The sequence below is a fragment of the Protopterus annectens genome, chromosome 5.part1 (genome assembly GCF_019279795.1).
Source record: "Protopterus annectens isolate FY-2018-M chromosome 5.part1, PAN1.0, whole genome shotgun sequence".
Lineage (NCBI taxonomy): Eukaryota > Metazoa > Chordata > Ceratodontiformes > Protopteridae > Protopterus > Protopterus annectens.
Genome location: NC_056736.1, coordinates 316,255,239 through 316,278,928, shown reverse-complemented (window position 1 = coordinate 316,278,928; position 23,690 = coordinate 316,255,239). Strand labels below are relative to the sequence as shown.

The window sequence follows — 23,690 nt, the reverse complement described above, 5'->3', positions numbered from 1 at the left end:
GATGGTTTCCAGCTCCAAAGTCTTCCTGGGGGCTCACTCGCGCGACAGCAGGCTCTAGCCTTCAGACATTGCAGTCTGGACGTCTTCTGTTCTGTGCAGTCATCACTGCACAGACTTCTGGGCTGCAGGGCAGAGATGGCCTATCCGGACTGCTGACAAAGCAGTCTGGAGTTCCACATCTGTGCAATCATGCATGCGTGGAGGAGAGTTCCATATCTGTGCAATCATGCATGTGCAGAGGAGTTCTGGAACTCAGCAGTCTGGAGTTCCACATCTATGCAATCACGCATGCGCGGAGGAGTAACGGGACTTGAAAATTATTTTTTTATTTTGTTGTTTTTAAAGCTGGGGTGGCTGCAGTCCTATAGCATGAACCGCCCCTGATGTGAATGCAGCACTCAGAAATTCATTCCACTTTTTCAAATCGCTGCACTTACACAAGTTAGTTTCTCCTAATACTTTGGGAAATGTGCATTGTGATAAGCTAGGAATAGTGGAAAAAATATAGTATAAAACTGGCACATGTTCAGACTCACATAGTAATAGATTTCAGATACTGTATACAGTAAGCTTGGTAAACTTGCCAGGAAAATACTGTGTGCAAGTAAAACCAGATGCATTGCCAGTGCCACATAATACCCAGAAAAGTACATGCAGATCTCAGAAGTAAAGCAAAACAGTGAAGGAATAGAACAGAGATCTCAGTTGTCATTAAGACACAATTGCAGTCAACATACTGGGTGAATAATATAGTAACATTTACAAAGACATGATTCACATTGCAGTGATCCACAGAGTCTAAGTAAAATAATTAAGACAGAGTATTATCTACTGTTTGCAGCTAAAAAAGTGGTTTCAAGAATTTGAAATGTTAACTGTTTTCAGTACTAGATGAAACCCAAGGATTCTGGCAGATAAAGCTAAAAGAACAAATCTCTAAACTGTGTACATTTAATACACCACTAAAAGATACAGACTGCTTAAAGACAGTTGGTATTTCATCAGCACTAAAGATGACCCATGTACCTGATGGCCAAATAACTGAAGGCTAGAAAGGTGTTGCAAGCATAACTGATGACCTATTAGTGTTGGGTTAGACACAGGAAAAACATGACAATAGACTAACAAAGAAGCTAAATAGATTAAAGTTGACAATATTTCAACATAAAAAAGGCAAACAAAAATCAGAGTGAAATAAAAAGGATATGTTCTCACAACCATCAGGACTCCGCAAAAGGAAAAAAAAAACTGAGCTACTGTTCCAAAGCCAGGTGACAGGCAAACACTGGAGGCATTTCCAGGAATGATGCAGTAACCTGCAAAATTTTTATTTAATATGTCTGAAATAAGCTTCTAGACAGCTGTTAGAGAGCAATACTATTCCTGGATATAGAGCTAAGAACAGGAAAATAATTTTGAAATGCTCACACAACCTCCAAAATTCAAATAGGAAGATGTGACTAAAATGGTAGGCTAGCAAGTAGACTTCAATCAAAACGGTATAGGAGCTTTAATCCTACCAAACAATAGACCAGTTTCATATGTGGTAAGATTATGTACGGGTACACAAAAGAGATGTGTTAAGCTAGAAAATGAACTCTTAGCAAAAACTGTAAAAATATGAAAAATTCCATGACTATGTTTACAGCTAAGAAATTCAGAAGGAAACAGACCACAAATCCTTGCAAAGCATGTTCAGAAACTCCTTATAGAAGGTGCTCAGAGATTGCAAAGAATGTTACTTTCTTTATAGAAGCAAAAGCTGAATGGGATATGCAGACCAGGCAAAAACTACACACAGCAGATATATTGAAGCAAAGCAACTTTAACTGAGAGGCAAGAAAGTTAGAAAAAGAACTAAAGATTACTTGGAGAATAACTATGATAAAATAGGTGATCTTAGTCACACTGGACATTGAGTCATTGTTTACAGTTATAGCCAACGAAACAGGAATCGCATACACAAGACAAGTCTTAAGTACTTTATAGCCAACGAAACAGGAATCGCATACACAAGACAAGTCTTAAGTACTCTACAGTAAATATTCAGCAATGAAAACAAACAACTTGTACTCTTCTTGATTTGGTATTTAATAAAAATGTCTGTATATTCAACAATAAAGTATACCATCAAGGTTGCAGAAACAAAGTACAGTTGCATAAAATCTTACCATAACAGTAGATGTCCTTCTCTTCACTGTTGCAGTAATCCTTAAGTAAGGGATTGTTGCAGTATTCCTTATGTAAGGGATTTCCTGCGAAGGATAGTTCAATGTCCAGCCAGCATACCAAAGCCATTGGAATTTATAGACATTGTACATCACATATATGCTCCTCACGCAAGGCATGGGGCATAAAGGTGATGTACGGATGCATATACCTCAGAACCGAAAAGTCTCAGATGCAGAGAATGTCCCTAGGGACCAGGAGGAAAGTACAGTTATGTAAAATCTTACCATAACAGTAGATGTCCTTCTCTTCACTGTTGTAGCATTGTTAAAAAGAGGAATTCCCTGCCAGGGGCAGTCTGATGTCAGGCCAGTATATCAAATCCTTTAGGTTAACAATATGCTGTACATCACATGTATGCTTCCTGCTCAAGTCGTAGGGCATAAAGGTGATGGCCGAAAGGATCACCCTCAGAACAGAGAGCCCCAGAACTAATGCCAGCCCTAGGATACCAGGGGGTAACATACACATCCAGAGGGAGAAAAGACCAGGGGGAGGAGGGAGGGAGTGAATACTGCAACAGTGAAGAGGACATCTACTGTTATGGTAAGATTTTACACAACTGCACTACGTCCTTCCATTTCACTGTTGCAAAATTCTTAACATGAGGGAGAGTGAAAAAGTTCAGGAAAAAGACAGGGACGAGGAAGGGCCCACAGAGCCCTCTAGGAGCCTATGAAGAATGACTCTAGCAAAACCAGCTCTAGCTCTGGAAATGACATCTAACTTGTAGTGCTTGATAAAGGTATACACTGAAGACCGGGTAGATGCCTCAAGAATAGAGTTAGTATCCAAACCCTTGAAAAAAGCACCAGATGAAGCAACAGTCCTAGTAGAGCGAGCCTAGACCATAGAAGGAAGGCTCTTACCATGATAAGAATAACAACAAAAAAATGGCTTTATAAATCCAAGAGGAAATAGTCTGCTTGAAAACCTCTAAACCTAATGATCTAGGAGGAAAAGAAACAAAAAGCTGATCAGATTTTCAAAAAGCTTTAGTTTTGTGCAAATAAAATCTGAGTTGTCTATGCACATCCAAGGTGTGCAGCACTTTCTCACTAGCAGACTGAGGAGAGGGGAAAAAGTAGGTAAATTAATAGACTGAGAGACAACTCATTCACCACCTTAGGCATACAAGAAGGATTGGTACAAAGAGACACTCTATCCTTATGAAAAACTAAAAAAGGAGCCATAACGGCTTGAAGCTTAGACGCCCATCTAGCAGAAGTATGGGCTAACAAAAGAACAATCTTCCAAGAACAATGCTATAAGGAAGCTGAAACTGCAGGCTCAAAAGGAGCCTGGGTCAATTTCTCCAAAACAAAATTAAGATCCCAGAAAGGAGGGAACAGGCTTCCTGGGAGGTCTAATATGAAAAATGCCTTTAAGAAACTGTTTGGCCTTGAACCCAGAGGCCAAAGGAGGGGTAGAAGGCAAACAACCAGAAACAGCTGAGAGGTGGGCTTTAACAGAAGAATATGCTAACTCAACATTGAGCAATTCATACAAATATGAAAGAACCAAAGGAACATCCACAGTAAGTATGTCCATGTTACGAGAAAGGTACCAAACAGAAAACTTCTTCCATTTAGACAAGTACAATTTCCTAGTAGTGGGTTTCCTGGCCTCCTGCAGAACCTGAAGCAAGTTCTCTGATAAAAGGTGCCTATAGGGAATCAAACTCCAGTAACCCACATGTCAGTTGAAGAGTAGACAGGTGGGGATGGATGAGAGATCCCTTGTCTTATGTGAGAAGCTCCACCCTGTGAGGTAACTTGTGATGACTGCCCTTGGCTAAGTGCAGAAGAAGAGGGAACCAATGCTGTCTGGGCCAAAGGGGAGTCACCAGTAAGATTTTGGGAGTGTTTTTTCTTGCACATGGACTTTTGGAATAAGAGGAAGGGGAGGGAAAGGCATAAATAAACATCCCCATCCATGAAAAAGATAGGGAGTCCACCTTCCAGGCCAGAAGACAGAGTCCTGGTATAACACTGAGGAAGCTGCCTGTTCAGAGGGAAGGCAAAGAGATCTACTTGATGAATACCTCACTGGCAGATAATGTCCAGAAACACATCTCTCTGAAGATACACTCATAAGATTGTGATATGGACTTGCTCAGGTAGTCTGCCACAAAATTCTGACTTGAAGAAATGTACACCACCTGAAGTGTGACTTGGTACTGAACTGCTAGCTTCCAAACCTGAAATGCCACTCTGCAAAGAAGACATGACCTTGTCCCCCCTTGTTTGTTGATGTACCACATCACTGCTGTGTCGTCTGTAAAGACTTTTAGGGGCCTGGAGAAAACAGAAGATGGAAAGCAGTTAGGTCCAACAGAACAGCTCTAATCTCCTTGATACTCATGTGCTCCTTTGGCTGCTGAGGAGACCAAAGGCATTGCACCTTTAGGTTTCTGAAAGAAGCCCCCATCCCCTGTCTGAGGCATCTGTGAACAGCTCCTGAGAGGGAAGTGGGGGTTGAAAGTGAAGCCCTGGAATCAAAGTCAGTTGGTGAATCCACCACTGAAATTTCAACTTAAGACATAGAAGAAGAGAACATGGAAACTATAGAGGATGAGAATGCTGAAGCTCATGTCTGACGAAGGGAACCATACGGATAGCGGATGCCATGAATCCCAGAGCCCTCAGAAATTACCTCGCTGAAATTAATGCCAGAGGAAGAAGGGACTGAAAAAGGAAATAAATGTCAAAGCCTTAGGAAGAGGCAGATATGCTAGCATAGGAACAGTCTGGATTGCGAAGGGAACATATGTATAGTGGATGCCATGAATCCCAGAGCCCTCAGAAATTCCCTGGCTGAAATTAATGCCAGAGGAAAAAGGGACTGAAAAAAGGAAATAAGTGTCAAAGCCTTACGAAGAGGCAGAGATGCTAGTGTAGAAACAGTCTGGATCCTGCATCCCAGAAAAAACATGATCCCATGATGGGGACAAAAAGGACTTTTGAAAATTTAAAGTGAACCCCAGCCTTTGCAACAGAGTGATGATCCACTGAATTTCTGGAGAGGAAACTTGAATAAGCAGGTTGTCTAAATAAAGGAAGAACTCAATGCCTTTGATCCTCCAAAAATCAATCACAGGAGCTAGGAATTTGGTGAATACCCTTAGGGCAGTAGAAAGGCCAAAGGGCAAAGCAGAGAACTGAAAATACCAGGAAGCAACAGAAAAATGTAAAAACTTCCAGAAAAGGGGATGAACAGGGATATGGAGGTAAGCATCCGTGAGGTCCAGAGAGACGATAAAAACCTGAGGATGCAGTAGGGGCAACAAAGTCTGAAGGGATAACATTTGAAAGGAAGGAACCTTCAGAAAAGTATTCCGGTGACAGACATCCAAAATGGGTCTCCAAGTGTCCTCTTTCCTGGGGACCAAAAATATTCTGGAATAAAACCCCTTACCCCTTTGAGCAGTTGGAACTTCTTGAATAGTTCTTGTACTCAAAAGACTCTGAAGCACCTCTGGAATAAAAGCTCAACTGATCTTGAGGTGGCTGAAGAATGCCTATGGGGGAAGGGGGGAAGAGATTTCCAAACCATGAAACACACTTGGCGAATAATGGAAAGAACCCAAGAATTCTAGGTTATGCTTAACCAGACAGGAAGGGACAGAGAAACATGATGTGAAAGAGGAATGTGGCTGATAAGAATCAGGTACTCAAACAGCACCTGGTTTATAAGGAAAGGGAGGCTTTTGAGCAGAAGAGGCCTGTGTAGATTTAGCAGGGGAACCCTCCTACCACCCTTCTTACCTTTAGGAGGAGGATGAGACTGAATTCTAACAAAGGCTGGTTTACTAGGATAGTTTTTCTGGTTGCCTTTTTCTTGCAGACACTTGAACAAATCAGCTGCAGCAGCAACAAACACACATTTGTTGTCCAGAGGAGCATCCATCAACCTAGCCTTAATATCATCAGGCAGAGGTTGATGCCATAGCAAGGAATATGCCCTCAACACACAGCCAGAAGCAGCACCCCTAGAAGAAGCATCTGCTGCATTATAACTACATTTAATGGAATGGCAAGCTACTTGGGAAGAAGTCCCTATCAAAGACAAGGCAGAAGTCATTCCCTCAGAATCAGGAAAGTTAGAAATAACCATGCAAGCCTGAGAAAGGACAGTCAAAACATATCTGGTCACATGAGTCTGATACACTTGTAATAGGTGACTCTATCGTCAGGCACACTGATGTCCCGCTCACCAGGATGAACAAGGAAGCAGCCTGTCGGGTGCTAGGATCCGTCCATGCTGGTGTGAATGACCTCACCAAGAATGATGCCACGAAGACAAGATGATCAATTTCAACAACTGGCTTAAGTACTGGTGTCAAAGACAAACCCACCTCCATAGGTATCACAAGGAAGTCTAAACCTCAAGATGCATGAACTCGAAACTCTCCTTAGCATGGAGAACATCGATATCTGTGCAGTAACAGAAACCTGGTTCAGGGCTAGATACCCACACCTCCAGGTTGGCATCAGAGACTATCCCATGTGCACTAACAGTGGGTCCATTATACTGGGTGACTTCAACTACCCAAACTTAGCCTGGGAGCATAATTTATAAACTCAAGTGCTACGGAACAACTTGTTACCACAACATACTGGACCTGATCATCACCAACATGGGGACTCTATGCTCCAGACCAAAGTGTGCATCCCTCACTAAAGATCAGACCATAAACTAAATCCTGGATAAAAACCACAGTGAGCAAATTTCACACCCTCAAAACTGAGGTGGAATATCCCAAATAAAACCAAGACCCAATCCTCCAAAGGCAGGCGTCTGTCTGGTGGACCCCACCATAAACAAACTATACAACAGAAGGAGGAGGAACCTACTAAATGATAGAAAATCCCAAAAGGAAGGCATCACTGATCAGCATTAGCAAAAACTGGCACTCATAAAATTGTCTAAGGCCAGCTTGAGAGAAAAATTGCACAGGACACTAAGGATAATCACAAGGCTTTCTTTAGTTATGTTAGAAACCTGGGTGTTAATTCCCAGATATGCTCAAAATTAGTTCAAAATGACAAAATACACTGAACCCACAGACATTGCCAACATCCTAGCTGACAGGTTCCCACCAAAGGGCAAATATCTATCCCAGCAGAGTGCTGCCCCTGACATCTCAAAAGCAAAAACACAGCATCAATGGGACCACATGAACTCCAAGATGAGCTAAACCCAAACATAAAACTACTGTTCAATCTCAGCCTTACTACAGGATATGTGCCCAAAGAGTGGCGTACAGCAACAGTGGTCCCTCTCCATAAAGGTGGTGCCTCAGCGGATCCTGGAAACTATTGCCCCCCAAGCCCCCGACTAGCTTGGTCTGCAGCTATGGAAAGGATCATCATGGACCTCATAAATAAAGATATTGCGACCCCAGACGCTGGATGATCTACCAATTCGGCTTTGTTAAGGGCGAGATCCTGCCTCTTAAACCTGGTTCTGATTTGAAACAGTCACCAAGGCCATGACTAGGGAAGGTGGTCCACAGCCTACCTGTGGACCTGCATTATAGATAAGCTCACCAGCTTAAATATAAACACCTATGTCACTAGATGGATTGCAAACTGGCTCAAGGACAGAACTCACATGGTTAGAATTGCTGGCCCATGTCAGACTCCAAACCAGTTACAAGTGGTGGTGTCCACAAGGCTCCAGTCCTGGGACCTCTTGTTGTGTATATATTTAGAAACAGACAACTGGTGCCAGAGCCATGGCCTCAAGCTAAATGCCAAAAGTGTATAGTCATCCTTTGGCAAAACAAAGTGCCAAATTACCACATAGGTGGTAATCCATTAAAGTAATTAGGGACCTGGGACCCCAAGTTGATAACAATCTCTCATTTGACCACGTGGCCACCAAAGTGGTTAGAAAAACATTTTATATAGCCCACCTAATCATGAAGGGATTCACTAGATCAGGGAGGTCATCGTGCCCTCCTCTTTCTCCATCCATCAGATACATAATGAGAATAATGCCCTTTTGGGATGTACCTTACCAGACACCTGCAGCAACTGGAAAGACCCCAAAAGTACCTCAGGATCAAAGGGCTCAAACAGATGCCATATGCTGCCGGTTAAGCCGGTTAAACTCCAGCACTACTCAGTGGCATAGCCATGTCCAACCGGAATTAATGGACATGCTGCACCTCAGAAAATCCAAATCCCATCGTGCTCGAGACTTGAACCTCAGCACTGAAATAAATAGGACATGCTGGAGGGACAGATTCATAACTCTGGAATAAAATCACAGTCCAGGTTAGGCAGAGTCCCTCATTGACTCTCTTCAAGAGGAATCTTGATGAGTGGATGGGAGATCCTTCTGTGTCCCTGTTAGACAGAGGCACAGTATACTATAGCAAAATAAATTTAAAATGGGTGGCGAAAGCCAAACACATCTGGCTAGGGCTTTAATGCCCCTAGGGCAGATAGCCTAGTATGAACCTATGAACCTAATTAACAGCCCAAAAGGCTACAGTGACAGAAGTATAATCCTTTTTATCCAGCCTTTCCATAGTCCTGCTGTCCTTATCAGAAGGAAGAAGCTTGGCAGAAGGCAGTAATTTAGAAGGCTTGTTGGATGCCACAGAGACCACTGAAGGGTCAGCAGATGGACAAATATAAAGAAATTTGCAGTCATCAGGCACTTTGTAAAACTTATCCATTTTGTTAGTAGCAGGGGGCTGAGTCTGGAGCCTGAGACACAGAAGAAAAGGCATCCAATAAAGCAGCCAAAACCAGAGGAACAGCAGAGGGTCTAGGAAACTCTATTTGAAGGAGCTCATAATATCTCTTCTGTACTTCAGACACTTGGGAACAACCCCATTTAAAGAATTCCATCATCCCGAAAATGGTATCCCTAAAGGAAATCTCCTCAAAGGAGACTCAGGCCTGGCAGATTCCCCTTCCTCAGAGCCATAATCCAAAGGGAAAGGAATCTGAGTAGAACAGGCCAGGAATTCCTCGTATCTTCTTCCTCAGAGGAATCCTGCTCCTTAGATCTCTTGAGGGGGGGAAGATGACCAAGGAGGAGCCGATACAGAAACCCCCTGAAGAGGCTTCAAGGCCATAGGAGCATTGTATAAACTCTGTGCAAAATTCTGCCATTCACTCTGAGGGTTCTTAGGAGTAGAAGAAATAGGTTTTGTCTTTTGCTTCTTTTTTAAAGGGACATCTGCCTCATGAAACGTAGAAGGCTCCAGTGCCGGCCTACATTCAATAATCATAGTCAGGACTTCCTCTCTAACCAGTATCTGAGGAATCCCTCTAGGTCCTTCAGTAACTGGAGGCTCAAGTGGACATCTGCAAGGCTTCCGAGGATATGCATGAAGCTAGATCCATGCCGGCCTCTGTACTGGTTATGGCAGAGGAATCCAGCCCAGGAAGCAGACAATCCTCTGGGCTTTCAACAGCCTCAAGATAGATGTGTGGTGGAGGAGGAACAGCCAAAGAATCTGACCTGACCTTTTTAGCCTTCTTCTCTGAAGACCCTCATGCCGGGAAGTACCTTCCGTATCATCTTTCACTAAAAGTTTTAGATGCTGGTTTTCAAGATATATGGTGAGGGATGAAATATGACTATGTAAGGTCTTTGGGAAAAAAGCCTGACAAATAGCACTGGATGTATGCTCATGAGAAACTCTTAAACAAAACAAGAACTGCTCATGACAGTCTTTATGGGGAATCTGTCTCCCACACTGGTATTTACCCTTTCTGGATGACATGAAACCCCACAAAAACATAAATGCTAAAACCAAAAAAGGATAAGCAAAAGACCCCAATGGGGCACTTATCTAAATGGCTAGGTAAACCAACAATAACTCCAGTGATCAGACCGATGATCAAAGATGGTGTTCAGACTGGCGGCAAAGAAGTTGTGAGGATGATATATCCAGAACATCACCTTTATGCCCCACACCTTGCGCAGGGAGCATGTGTGTGACGTATGGTGGATCATTAACCTAAAGGCTTTGGTATACTGGCTGGACGCTGGCCACCCATGACAGGGGATACCTCATGTTAAGAATACTGCAACAGTGAAATGGAAGGACATATCGTGCAGCCAGAAGAAGAAAAAGAAAAGAATCCCTGGCCATGAAGGCAAGAAGAATAATGCAGAGTAGAAGGTGAGGAGAGAGGGAAGGAGTAAATAATGTAAAAGTGAGGAGAAGAACATCTACTGTTATGGTAAGATTTTGCTGCGATAGTGTTGTCGCCTCATAGCAAGATGTTGTATACAAACAAACTATGCACTTCCATATCACTGCTGCAGTTTTCCTTACGTAAGAGAGAGTACAAAAGCTCAAGAGGAAGCCTGGGAGGAAGAAGACACTGAAGAGCCCTCTAGAAATCCACGTAGGATAGCTCTGGCAAAGCTATCTCTTGCTCCTGAAACAACATCCAACTTGTAATATTTAGTGAAGGTATTGAAACAAGTCCAAGCAGCAGCCTCAAGGATGGAATTGGTGTCCAGTCCTTTGAAAAAGGCACTAGAAGAAGCAAAAGCTCTGACACAATAAGCCTTTACACAGGCAGAAAGACGTTTACCATGATATCTGAGAAGATACGGTTTGCTTAGAAACTGCCAAACCCAAAGACTTGGGATGAAAGGAAACAAAAAGTTGCTCAGATATTTAAAGGCCTTAGTCTTATCCAAATAATATCTGAGCTGCCTATGCAAATCCAAGGTGTGAAGAACCTTCTCACTAGCATACTGTGAAGAAGGGAAAAAAAACACAGAGTAAATAGACTGACTAAGACAACTCATTGACCATCTTGGGCATAAAAGAAGGATTAGTATGAACAGACACCTTGTCCCTGTGAAAAACTAAGAAAGGAGGAACAGCGTAAGAGCCTGGAGTTCAGATACTCTCTTAACTGAAGTAAAGGTCAAAAGAAGAACAGTCTTCCAAGTAAAATGTGACAAGGAACTGAAGCTGCAGGCTCAAAAGGAGCCCGAGTCAATTTTTCAAGTACAAAACTGAGGTGCTGGAAGGCAAAATAGTCTTTCTGGGAGGCCTGATATGAAGAATGCTTTTAAGAAACTTTTTGACCTCAAACCTAGAGAATAGAGAAGGAGTCAAGAGCAAGCAAACAGAAATGGCTGAGAGGTGAGCTTTAACTGAAGAATATGCTAACCCAGCACAGAGCAGTTCACACAAATAAGAGAGAACAAGATGGACCCCCACTTAAAAGGGATCCTGGTTACAACAGAGGCACCAGACAGAAACTCTTTTCCATTTGGACAAATATGATTTGCTGGTAGGGGTTTTCTGGCCTCCTGCAGAACCCTAAGCATGTCCTCAGAAAACTGGTGCCTAAAAGGGATCAAAGTCCTGTCACCCACAATGTAAGTTGAAGAGTGAACAAGTGTGGCTGGATAAGAGACCACTTGTCTTGTGTGTGAAAGTCTACCAGGTGAGGTAACTTGTGGTGATTGCGTCTGGATAAGTAAAGAAGGGGGGACTAATGCTCTCTGGGCCAAAAGGGAGTCATCAGCAAGATTCTGGGGATGTCCTGTTGATCTTGTGCAAGACCCTCTGAATCAGTAAAAGGGGAGGGAAGGCATAGAAAAACATCCCCTTCCAAGAAAAAGACAGGGCACCTACCTTCCAAGCCAGAGGGCTTAGGACTCTGGAACAGAAGAAAAGAAGCTGTCTTTCCAGAGAGGAGACAAAAAGATCTAAGTAAGGGATACCCCACTGATGGACAATGTCCAGAATCGCATCTCTGTGCAGTAACCATTTGTAAGCCTGTGTGCTGGACCTGCTCAAAGTGTCTGTCACTATATTTTGTTCAGAAAGAATGTAAACAGCCTGAAGAGTCAACTGATATGGGACAGCTAGATCCCAGATATAAAGAGAGAGTCTGCAAAGAAGGTAGGACCGTGTCGCCCATTTGTTTGTTTACATACAATATCATTGTGGTATTGTCTGAGAAAAGTTTGAGGGGCCCTGGAAGAAAAAGGGAATGAAAAGCCTAAACTAAAAACAGAGCTCTCATCTCCTTAATGTCAATGTGATATCACCTCTGATAGGGAGGCCAGAAAGCCTAGACCTTGAGAGAACTGTAGGAAGCTCCCACTCCCTGTCTGAAGCATCCAAAAAGAGCTCCTAAGATGGGACTGGAGGGTGGAAATAAAGGTTGAGAAAAAGCTGAAGAATCTACAACCGAAGTTCTAGTTTGAGACATTGATAGAAGGGAACTAGGAAATCCAGTGGATGACGGTGTTGAAGCCACACTGACTTGAGGTACCACTGTAGTCTTCTCATATGGAGCCTGGCTACAGTCAGCATAAGACTGGTGGAAGACATGAACTCTAAGAAAATCCATGACTCTGATTGAAGCCAGATGAAGTGATTGAAAAAGGGCAATCAGAGAGAAGGGCTTGGGTGGAGGCAGAGATGCCAGCATGGGAATGGTCTGCATTCAGCAACCAAGAAAAACATGATCTTGAGAATGGACCGGAATTGATTTCTGAAAGTCTATGATAAATTCCAGGCTTTCTAACATGCAAACAGTAAACTGGAGGTGCTGAAGCAAAACATCAGGAGACAAAGTCAGAATAAGCAGGTGGTCTAAGACAAGGAAATATCTGAACCCCTCTTATACTGCAGAAGACAATGACAGAAGTGAAGAATTTGAATACCCCTGAGGCAGTACAGAGGTCAAACGTCAAAGCAGAGAACTGAAAATGCAAGGAAGAAACAGGGAAACATTAAAACTTCCTGAAAAGCGTATGGATGGGGATGTGGAGGTAGGCATCCTTGAGGTCCACAGATACCGAAAAAGTCTGGGGAAGAAGAGGTTTCAGTGTTTGTAAGGAAAACATCCAAAAGGAGCAAATCTTTAGAAAGCTGTTGAGCCAAGAAAGGTCCAAAATAGGTCTCCAGGTGCCTTCCTTCCTGGGAACCAGGAACATCCTGAAATAAAAACCTTTCCCTTTCTTGGTAGGGGACACAAATTGAATGGTGCCCTGTGCCAAAACAGCCTGAAGCACTTCTGGAAAGAAAGAAAGCCATTTCTATGGAAGTTGTGGGATGCCAGGAAAGGAAGGAACAGATGCAGTCAATCTCTCTGAAGCCTGAGGAAAAGGGGAAGCAAATTGTCAGATGGAACCTAGTTTGTCCTGAAAAGGAGGCTTCTGATAAGCAGGAGTCTGAGTAGACTTAGCTGAGGATAGATGCCTAGAATCCGTTTTACCTTTAGGTAGAGGGTGAGACTGTCTGCGAAAAAAGGCAGATTTGGAAGGATAATTCCTCTGAAACTTAGGGAAAGGAGAAACAGACATATGTTTCAATTCCTGCAAAGCCTTACCTTTATCATGGAGGGACTTAAAAAGCTCAGCAGTAGCAGAGACAAAAAGGTTCTTATCATCAAGTGGAGCATCCAACAATTTAGCTTAAATATCATCAGGTAAAGGCTTAAGATGAATCCAAGAGTAATGCCTCAAAACAGAACCAAATGCAGCAGCCATAGAAGAATCATCAGCTACATCATAACTACACTTAATAGAGTGATAAGCCACTTGGGATTCAGAGCCCAATAAAGAGCCAAGACCTTTCCTTCTGAATAAGGAAGGCCAGAAATTGCCTGAGAAGCTTGGGGAAAGAAGGGCTAAAGCATACCTGGTCACATGAGTCTGGTAACTGATGGTTGGTAACTGATGGTCCTAAAAGTCAGGGTGGCAGACTTGTAGACATTTTTGCCTAGATGTTGCATGGCTCTACTGTCTTTGTCTGAAGGAAGTAGTTTAGTAGAAAGAAAAAGCTTAGAAGGTTAGTCAGAAGAGACTGACACTAGAGAAGGATCAGTAGAAGGAAATTTTACAAAAATTTACATTTATCAGGCACCTTGTAAAATCTGTTAGGTTTCTTGGGGGCTGAAGGCTGAGAATCAGGGGCAACAGAGGCTGCTGAAAAGGTATCTAAGTGGGCAGCTGAGACTGGAGGAACAGCAGAGGATTTGGGAGACTCCATCTTGAGGAGTTCATAATATCTCTCTTGAATATCAGACACCTGAGGACAATCTCACTTGAAATATTCCATCATGCAAGAAATAGTGTCCCCAGAAGTGAGTTCTTTTAAGGGAGAATCTAGACTAATAGAATTCTCTTCTTCTGACCCATAATCCAAAGGAGAGAGGAACTGAGAAGAGTATGCCAAAGACTCTTCCCCAAAATCCAAATACTCTTCAGAGGACTCCTGCTCCCTGGGCTTCTTAAAAGGAGCAGAAGACCAGGGAAGATCAGGCACAGAGACTCCTTAAGGAGGCTTCAAGGCAATTAAAACAAACAACCACTGAGTAAAATCCTGCCATTCATGTTCAAGATTTTCAACAGCAGGGGAAGTATGTTTGTTTTTTTTGCTTTTGAGGAATACCTGCATGAAGAACCCCATGCCACTTACCAACACTCAACCAACAGAGTAGGAGTCTTCTCTCAAACTAAAATCTGTGGCATCTGTCTCGGTCCCTCAGATATAATCACCCAAGGTTCCCCCTCAAAGTCTGGAGCAGATGTTTGTAAAACCTCTGAGGACATGTGAGAAGTCTGATCCATGCCAGACCCAGACAGGGTCATTGTAGAGGAATCCAAAGAAACAACCAGATGGGTCCTCTAAGCTTTCACCAGCCTTGAGAGAGACATCCAAGGGAGGATGGGACAGCATTCGACAAATCAGACCTGAGGTTTTTGGCCTTTTTTCTTGACAGGTCTCTGATCTTCGGGATGAGAAAACTCCACCATAGCACCTTACTCCATCAATTTTAGATGTTGGTTGTCCGGGGAAATAGATAAGGAGCAGACACTAGGCAGGGTCTTACGGACAAATGCTTGGCAGATAGAACACTGCATATGGTCATGAGAAGCACCCAGATAGAAGAAACACTGCTTGTGATGATCTGTAGGGAGAATATACCTCCCATACTGACACTTACCCTTTCTAGATGACATGTAAACTCACAAAAATAAAAACAGAGAGCGATAAGAAGAAACCCCAAAAGGGCACTTAGTTGAAACATGGCTCAGTAGCCAGCACAGAAGGAGGAGTGTTCAAACTGACATTCAATGATGGTGTTTGGACTGGTGGCAAAGAAGTTCTGAGGTATGTATGTCTGTAGTTCACCTCTATGCCCTACACCTTGCACAGGGAGCATATATGTGGTGTACAACATCTAAACATTCCAAAGGCTTTGGTATACTGGCTGGATGTTGTGCTATCCTTGGCAGGAGATCCCTTACGTAAGGAATACTGCTACAGTGATATGGAAGGACATCAGTACTTACCCTTCGAGAAGACCTACACCAATATGGGATTGTCTACCTGGGAAGAAATAGTATTTATGATGAACATACTACTCCACATGTTATGATTGCTTTATTTAATAAACACGCTGTGGGTAACATGCTTTTGATTTGGAATGATATTACAGAAAATGTGGATGCTATGTGAGTATTAGCAATAATAATAACTATTTAAAGTTTAAAGTAAACCATTTTGGGGAAGCCATTAACTTTTTGGATGTACGACATAATGACTAACACGGCACTAACCTATATTTTTAAGAATATTTACAAAAACAGTGTTCTTCATAGAATACATATGCACCCTGCACATATATTGAACAATACAGTATGTGTCCAGTTATATAGGATAAGTTAACTTACTATATCAGATGATTCTTTAGCTAATGAGACCAATGCAGCTGTGAATGTTTTTTTTTCCATTTGGGGTACCTTCTAGCCGTACTTGGACCAATTAAACAAGAGGTGGTATTGTACAGATTTAATAACAGGAACCATACTGCCCAACAAAAGACATGGAGTTACCAATACAAAATGATGGTAGAACAAATAATAATAATAACCTGTGGTATGAAAGAATGTCTAATAGACGCTTGCAGCAAATTGCAAAGATACTGCAGATCTGGCTAATTTTCAGCAATAACAATGGTGTTGGTAAGTTTACTGCAGACAATTTTCAGTAATAATATTGATACTGGTACATTTACTGCAGACAATTTTCAGTAATAATATTGATACTGGTACGTTTACTGCAAATAATTTTCAGTAATAGTGATACTGGTACATTTACTGCAGCTAATTTTCAGTAATAATAATGATACTGGTATGTTTACTGCAGACACTTTTCAGCAATAATAATGATAGTGGTACGTTTACTGCAGACAATTTTCAGCAATAATAATGATAGTGGTACATTTACTGCAAATAATTTTCAGTACTAATAATGATGCTGGTACATTTACTGCAGATAATTTTCAGTAATAATAATGATACTGGTATGTTTACTGCAGACAATTTTCAGTAATAATAATGATACTGGTATGTTTACTGCAGACAATTTTTAGTAATAATGATGATAGTGGTACGTTTACTGCAGACAATTTTCAGTAATAATAATGATACTGGTATGTTTACTGCAGACAGTTTTTAGTAATAATAATAATGATACTGGTATGTTTACTGCAGACAATTTTCAGTAATAATAATGATACTGGTATGTTAACTGCAGACAATTTTCAGTAATAATAATGATACTGGTATGTTTACTGCAGACAATTTTTAGTAATAATAATGATACTGGTATGTTTACTGCAGACAATTTTCAGTAATAATAATGATACTGGTATGTTTACTGCAGACAATTTTTAGTAATAATGATGATACTGGTACATTTACTGCAAATAATTTTCAGTAATAGTGATACTGGTACATTTACTGCAGCTAATTTTCAGTAATAATAATGATACTGGTATGTTTACTGCAGACAATTTTGAGCAATAATAATGATAGTGGTACGTTTACTGCAGACAATTTTCAGCAATAATAATGATAGTGGTACGTTTACTGCAAATAATTTTCAGTAATAATAATGATGCTGGTACATTTACTGCAGATAATTTTCATAATAATAATGATACTGGTATGTTTACTGCAGACAATTTTCAGTAATAATAATGATACTGGTATGTTTACTGCAGACAATTTTTAGTAATAATGATGATAGTGGTACGTTTACTGCAGACACTTTTCAGTAATAATAATGATACTGGTATGTTTACTGCAGACAATTTTTAGTAATAATAATGATACTGGTATGTTTACTGCAGACAATTTTTAGTAATAATAATGATACTGGTATGTTTACTGCAGACAATTTTCAGTAATAATAATGATACTGGTATGTTTACTGCGGATAATTTTAGTAATAATAATGATACTGGTATGTTTACTGCAGACAATTTTCAGTAATAATAATGATACTGGTATGTTTACTGCAGACAATTTTTAGTAATAATAATGATACTGGTATGTTTACTGCAGACAATTTTCAGTAATAATAATGATACTGGTACATTTACTGCAGATAATTTTCAGTAATAATAATGATAATGGGATATTTACTGCAGATAATTTTCAGTAATAATAATGATACTGGGATATTTACTGCAAATAATTGTCAGTAAAAATAATGATACTGGTACATTTACTGCAGATAATTTTCAGTAATACTGATACTGGTATGTTTACTGCAGATAGGCCAATTGTGTTCAAAACAGGAAGGGATTTGAAAATACAACTCTCTTATAAGGACAACCTACAGATGGTTAAAGGTATAGCCTCACCAGAAATAGGAAATCGCCCCTTCTATGACTTCACTTTTTTTAACACAAGTGGTGCTGCTAAATAGAGTCATACATATTCTGAAAAAGATTTTTAACATAATGCTATGGTATGTGTTTCGCTAATGCAGTAATATATCTATCTAATGTTCCAGCTTCAAAGCACACTATGTCAGCAAGTCAGTTAGACACCTAAAAGATAAGACAGGAAAACATTACACAGATAATAAGATGCAATATTTCATAAAATGTTAGAGCTAATAATATATCATTGCATGTTGAACACCAATTTATATTTAGAGAACTTGAAGTGGTTCAATAAAAGCCCTTACTGGAAATATAAGTCTGAGCTGATAAACATTCAGGGTTAAATATAAGTGCTTGTTTAAAACCTAGTTTTAAATGAATGCAAGAACATAAAAATGAAAACAGAATTTGAATTGCTAAATATGTTTTATTCTATTTAAATCCAAGGTTTCCTCTTTTTATGCAATGTTTACTAAATAATGCAACATGAGAGGCTTTTCACCATCATGTAGTTGTTATAATACATGAATTCCTAATGTATGACTATAGTCTGAATACGGACAGGTTAAGAGTCTTATGAATATTATGTACTCCTTTTTACATATGATGGAGTGTTGGACAAGAAAGCTAAGTGTTTTGTTGTTGGACTTTAATAAATTACTCCTCTGTGCACATGTGCTAGTTTGTTTTTTTAATGCTGCCTTGTTGGATTTTTCTCAGTCTAGTACACTAAATGTTTTTTGAACCCAATGTTTGTGATTTAATAAAATGAATTTCAGGTGTATACTGACATTAAGAAATGCAGAAATTGAAAGACATTACAACAAAATAAATGCACGTGCAAAAATCATCAAAGAAATTCAGTTGTATTTTTCATTTAATTAAGAAATAAGTTTTGTCGAAGGCTTAATACTCAAAGCTGAAAAGATAACAGCTCACAAGTAGCTGAGAAAACAAATGTTTGAGAGGGTACAACAATCAGATGTGGGAAAAGTATCATGCAAAGAAACAGCAGCCAATATAATGCTTTGACAAGATATGATAACTCAGATAGAACATGCTGAAAAGAGGCATGCCATTTAGGAAGCAGACCATAACAACTGTCTTAAAGAAGACACAACATACTCATTTGTCTTAGAAGCTATGCATCTCACATACATGTGTGTGTATGTATTATACAGTGGATATAAAACGTGTACACACCCCTGTTAAAATGCCAGGTATTTGTGATATAAAAAATGAGACCATAATAAATCATTTCAAAACGTTTCCCACCTTTAATGTGACCTATAACCTGTGCAATTCAATTGAAAAACAAACAAATCTCTTATGAGAAAAATATAAAAAATAAAAAATGTACAATAAGCTGGTTGCATATGTGTGCACACCCTTAAACTGATGAAGCCAATGTCTACTTAGTGAAAGCGCTTACCGACTTGCAAGTATTTTATTAAAAGTGTCTGAACTACCTATCAGTTTCGTTGGACGTTTATGTGAGCCATGCTTCCTGCTGCCATACTCTATTTTACTTTACTTGGGAGCTTTATTCAATGATGGCTGGTTTACTTGTTGGGTGATTGTGTATATAACAATTCTGAAAACAGAGGTTACCTGATGTTGTCATACCTGAAAAATGCAAGTGTGATTAGTGCGTTAAAGTCAATATTCTGAAGACAGAGGATACCTGATTTTGGTTTATTTGACATGTATCTGCAATAGACAAATCAGAAATTCAGAAGTATGCCTCAGTGGCAATTTCAAGCACATTGTGTCCATTCCAGACTAGCCTCAATTTAAAGGATAAGTGCAGAGGACTGTCACAAGCACTGCAGAACTTCAGGAGAAAGATCTGTAACAAAAGCTATGAGGACTGTCAGGCAGTACTTTTAACAACAGGAATACTTACAGTTCAACTGTTAATAGCCAGAGGGTTGAAATGATTATCTAATTCAGCTGGGTTGTTGATACCTGAGAATCTACATAAAGTGAGGGCAAAAGTGGGAAAAAATCAGCAGAGATAGAAATATTACTATGACATGAACTCAAAAAGATTACAAGATTTATAGGGTGAATGCAAAAGAAGAATTGAAAAGACAAGAGAAAGCTCACAACCTTAAGTTAAATGTAGGTGAACTAAGCTCCTACACAATTTGCAGAGGAGGTGGTAAGCTCTATAGAAGAATTTGCAAGCATTTGTTCAGAAGCAATCAATGTTCCAGGAAGATGAGTGACTAGAACTGCCATAACTAGGCCTACTGAAAGAAAACAGACACAGTGAGAACTCTAAGAATCAACAGATGCAGAAAGAGAGAATCCTAAATTTGTGCTCCCAAGTGAAGCAGTAAGCAGTGCAGCAAAAGCAAGACTGCAAGTCAGATATCCACTGTAATATATTTCTTCTAAATCCTAATGATACAGATGACCACTGAAGAAACTAGACAGAAATGGATTGTTCCACAGTTAAAAGCTCAGAAAAAGGACTATACCTTGAAAATGTAAAAAAGTTTGATCATTTGCCAGGGACATGCATAGCATAAGTATTAAAGACATGTTATAGTCATAAATGCTTCGTAATTCATGCTACATCATGGATGTTTACTTTATAGGTTCATAGGTGTGTACTAGGCTAATGGCCCTGGAGCCTTTACAAGCCTAGCCCATAGGATTACCCTGACATCGTGCCACCTGACCTTAGTTCCTAGTGCCTCTGTCGAGTAAAGCCACTGGAGTGATCCCCGGGGTGAATTTTCTATTTCTCATCCACTCATCAAGATTTCCCTTGAAGAGGGCCCGTGATGTGCTCTGCTTGACATGTACGGGAAGTCTATTCCATTGCATGGCAGTCTCTGGGTTATGAACCTGTCCCTCCAGCATGTTCTGTTGATTGTGGTAATGAGGTTGAGTTCTCTGGAGTGTGTGGTGTGGAGGGATTGGGATTCCTTTAGATGTAGCATTTCTAACAGAGCTGGGTCAGACATGGCTTTGTAAGTCAAGCAGAGATTGCCTATAAGTAGGCGATATGAGACAAAGTTGGGAGTTTTTTTTAAGTCTGTCCATATAGGACAAGAGTTTAAGACCTAGAATCCTCTTTGTGAGGTACTTTTGCAGCCTGTCCAGTTGTTGCATGTATCTAGTGAGGTACATGCCAAATGGGCATTGTACTCGATGATTGGTCTAATGAGGGAAGAGTAGAGGGAGACAATGACCTCTTTCTTCCTGGATGCAAAATCCTTAGTAATGAGATGTGCCACACAGAAGGACTTTCTGACCACAGTGGCAATGTGTTGGTCAAAAGAGAGGTTGTTGTCAACCTGTGTTCCTAGATCCTAGATGCAAGTCAAAGCCAAATACTACTACAAAATCTTGAAAAGGTAGTGAATTATTCAAGGGTGTACTGGTTTAAGGCTAATAAGCCAGCCACAGTGAATGTCATGCGGTATTTTTATCTTTCAAGAGAAATCAATTGGAATACAGACCTCATGAGAGTTAGAATACAGCCCCTGTCTGTGTGTGTGTTATTTGTTAAGCCTGGTTATAAGACAAATATAGAATGAACAAATAATCCCAATGAACTACAGTCAAGACCACCTTTTCTTGGTGGTATATTCTTAGTTATCTATTAAACGCAATATGATGGGAGAATTTTTTAATCATAAAATTTACTGTCCCGGTGGTGGAAACTGCTTTTGACTATGTCTATGCATTACACCACCTTCTATAGATTCTGTTGTGGCTCTGTATCACTAGCCAGCTACTAAAGCCTTAAAGACTAAATAATATCTCAGTTGCAGCTTCACTTGGAGGCAGCACCCACAATCGAAACAGTCACTGCACCAGCCTTTGACTTGCATCAAAGCTGTTAACTAGGCATCTGAGGAACACTTTGGTTCTCACCTGTTTCAGTACAAGTCTTCAAGGATATTTCCTTTTTGTAGCCTCTATTTAGTGCTATACCATCTAGAAAATGTATATAAAGTTTAGTTTTTTTTTCTTTTAGTGTATATGTATGTATATATGTGTGTGTAAATATATATATATATATATATATATATATATATATATATATATATCTCCACACTCACACACACACATATATATATATAAAATATATATAATATATATATATATATATATATATATATATATATATATATATATATATATATATATATATATATAGAAAGCTTATATAGACAGAGGGAAAGAGAGACTGCCAAAATGTTAGATGCCAGAAGTGCCTTTTCTTCTACACTCATGTATGTGGTTACATTTCAAATAGCTCAACAGAGTGCATTGCAGCAATATGATTTACTGCTAAATAATCACTTCAGAGTAGGAGTCAGGCCTTCCCTAAGACAACTACACTGTCACGTTGAAGCTCACTTATTTGGTAAGCCTGCACTGTATCTTAGTGCAAAAGCATTTGATTTTTCCTGTACTACAGCCCCGATGCTCGATATTTTCTCAGAGATGCTCTACCAATGCATTCTCTGTATGTATAGAGCAGTCCACTGCTGTGCCTCAAGTGTTTCATATGCAATAAAGTCACTTAGTGTCAAAATACAGGACTGCCTTTTCTTCAATTACTATTCATTAGATGCACCTCTGAAACTGCTCTTATAATAAAATACATATCTCAAAAATGCCTGCTCTAAGTTGTGTTGCTTAGAAGAGAAGTTCTTTGCCTCACTTTCAGTGTTGGCAAATCGAAATTTCCAATTATTCCTGTCACTTTTAGGTGCAATATTCTTTCCAAAAGTCTTGCACATCACCCCCATCCCTCTGCCTTGGCATTAGTTAACTATACATATCACAACATTCCATTCTTTTTCCATATCTAAAAGTCTTACAAGTACTGGTTTAGAATTGTTTCTTTTCTCTTCCTTTATGTAAACATTAACCACCACTTTAGGTTTTTTGTGTGTTTGTATGAAAATTCATGGGCATTCAGAAACCACGTAGCTGAAACACTAGTATGTCCTTAAGTGGTCATTTGCATATATCCCATGGGCCTCCACTACAGGTGTTTTTTACCCAGTGAAGAATCTTCCTGGATTTTTTTACTGAATGGTTTGCCTGTGTGATAATTGCAGTCTTTGGTTTGGATATTATATGCTGCATTCTGCTGGCACCTTAATGGATATGGACATTAGGTTTGATTTTAAGCTCTGCATTTACAAAGTACAGCCAACCAATTCACTTATGCTATACTTATGAGCTCAGAAAAAGACTGAAACATGGAACAATTACAGCTAGTGGGTTTTGACTTCAATGGCCTGAATATACCAATGTAGGCTAAAAAGGTGAAAAGTCATGGGCATTCAGAAGCCATACAGCTGAAACAACAGTATGTTCTTAAAAGGTTATTTGCATATATCCCCCAGGCCTCCACTACAGGACATTTAAGGTATTACACAGTGAAGAATACAGATTAGCTGGGTCTCTCCTGAAGTTTTTACTGAATGGTTTGTCTGCTTGATTTGTGTGTGGGTGTGTGTATCCCTCTCTCTCTCTCTCTCTACATATATATATATATATATATATATATATATATATATATATACACACACACACATACATATAGGTACCACTCCCATAATTTGCTCCTGCAATATACCCATCGCTTATCCAGATACAGTCAATCTCTCCCAAGGCCTTGAACAGGATAAAATGAGCAGCGGAAAATCAAAGTGTGGATTATTGAAATAATACAGTCTTTTTACCTCTGTGTTCATTTGCTTTTATTTATTTTTTGATTAATTCTTA

General features: G+C 40.0%; 1 protein-coding gene across 3 annotated transcripts in view; it reads right to left on the bottom strand.

The window, feature by feature from the left end:
• ABCC4 (ATP binding cassette subfamily C member 4) overlaps positions 1-23,690 on the bottom strand; it is a 2,616,332-nt gene that overhangs the window by 1,326,920 nt on the left and 1,265,722 nt on the right. The window lies entirely within an intron of this gene.